This window comes from Palaemon carinicauda, chromosome 17 (genome assembly GCF_036898095.1).
Source record: "Palaemon carinicauda isolate YSFRI2023 chromosome 17, ASM3689809v2, whole genome shotgun sequence".
Lineage (NCBI taxonomy): Eukaryota > Metazoa > Arthropoda > Malacostraca > Decapoda > Palaemonidae > Palaemon > Palaemon carinicauda.
The window spans coordinates 27,393,523-27,396,022 of NC_090741.1; positions in this window are offsets into that span (position 1 = coordinate 27,393,523).

Sequence of the window (2,500 nt, forward strand, 5' to 3'; positions counted from 1 at the left end):
TAGATAAATTCGCTTTGAAATTCTAAATTTTACAACAAAATCACACTGAAATTTAGTCTCAGTCTACAACTCTTTTATATATACTCGTAAGGAAAATGTTATGAGAACGTTGATATTATAGCTTATTAATATTGAAAGAGAAACGAAGACAATCCTTGGAGAAATCTAATATTAAAGATAGTTATCACTCATGGGAAACCAGATTGACCTGAATTTTGAAACATGTTAATGGTAACAGGAAATTTGAAAGAGAATACTAGAATTAAACTTGTTTAAAACCCAACAGGAATTTGGAAAAAAAAATAAAAAGAATTTTATGGATAAGATGAAGTAAAAAAATATAAAATTAAATGATGGTACGCCTTGTAGTGGCATCGTATCATTTTTATGACTATCATTATTCTTACAATTATCATTATTAAGAAATTTTGGGGGAGAGAGAGAGAGAGAGAGAGAGAGAGAGAGAGAGAGAGAGAGAGAGAGAGAGAGAGAGAGAGAGAGAGAGAGAGAGAGAGAGAGAGAGAGGTGTATAGTTATGATATTTTTGCGAGAAAATAAGAATTCTCCAATGGTAATTTTCATAATAAAGATTATTATAATTTATTTTCTTGACTCTATTAAAACTACCTTGACTATATATCTTGTAAGGCATAGATGTGTGTGTTTGTGTGTGTGTGTATGTGTGTGTTTGTGTATGTGTAGGCACCCGAATCAGCCAAAAGACGAACGCAGCCATTTTGAAACCCAGTCCATAATCCAAACACCAATTCTTTATTCATGAAATGTTTGCTCCTTTTAACGACCTCATGGTTCATGAAAACATTTCCCCAAAATATGATTCAGCAGAGAAACTTATCCGTAGGCGAAAGGAGTCGTGAATCCATATCAGAATAATGAAATTCGCTTAACATTGGCAACAACTTTTTTTTTTTATATGTAAGACAAATTACTCATCTGATTATTCTACAAATCATGTATTTTATGACAAGCATGTTTTTTTTCTTCTTATTATTATTATTATTATTATTATTATTATTATTATTATTATTATTATTATTATTATTATTATTATTATTATTACTATTATTATCATTATTATAAGCTAAGATAATGCTATTACCATTATTATTATAATCTAAGCTACAACTCTAGTAGGAAAAGCAAGATACTATAAGCCCAAGGTCTGCAATAGGGAAAATAGCCCAGTGAGGAAAGGAATTACAGATAACATATTATACCTGAATGTACCCTCAATCAGGAGGACTCTAATCCAAGACAGTGAAAGACTGTGGTATAGAGTCTATGGCACTACCCAAGACTAGAGAACAATGGTTTGAATTTGGAGTCTGTAACAGTTTTTCTATTTCTCCTTAGACAATCTTGAAACAAGTTTAAGTCAAAGATATTTTCAATTTATCCAATTATGTGTCTTTTTTATTTTAGGATAGCTTCTTTTTGTAGCATATAGTTATCTACTATCTCAAATAAACTTCTTAATTCTCTCTAGAATACAAATAAAATAAATTTTAAATGTAATCAATGACAATTCATTCTAAGGATATATACAAATGCAAATGATCTTAAACTAATAATTATTTTATCAAGCAATTAGAGAGGAACAAAATTTTTTTGTCATGGAAAACCATTGCTTAAAAACGGAGGCACAAAATATTTAATTTAAGTTTTAACTAATATCTGTATTAATGAAGATATTTCATTGCAGTGTTATTTATTTCGGTTATAATCATATGGGAATAAAACTTTCATAATGTTCCTCAATTTGAAGATTGATTGATTGATTGATTTAAAGTTTTCAGGCATCCTTACATCTAAGTTCATTGACGCCGATACAATATATTTTATATAAAAGATAAAAGAACATTCAATTAAAACCTTAAAATTTGAATATCATTTTGGAAGTTAAATAGTTTTCAGAAGACCTGCTTCTAAAATAAATCTAAAAAGGCCACTCGAATAGTAGGACACATCACGTCCAAGAATCTTGGCAAGGATGAACCTGCCATCCTCAACTCGAGCCTTAAACAGATATCTATTTCTTAAGTTATTATAATTGGGGCATTTGGTCAACAAATGCCTCATTGTTAAAGGTACTAAACAGTCGTCACAATACGGTGTGTCAACCGAGTGTGACCAATACGGAGACGACAGAGAGACGTCTCCCATTTTCGGGGCATCATGTCATACCTCTAAGGAGATATGACATTTGTTACTTCTTTCATTTTATTGCCATCTAGACTATCCTAGTGCTGTTGCCATTGATTGCAATACAATTTCTTGATGTTAGGTAGGAAATTATTCCAGGGAATGGGATACCTTTTTTGCAGCAACTCGGATGCCACATTCTTTGCCAGTAAATCTGCCTTCTCATTCCCAGACACACCCACATGCACTGAAACTCAACAAAATCGAACCATTATATTTCTCAGTCCAATAATAAAAAACCATCAATTTGAAGAAGAATTGCTCCTTATTCATATCT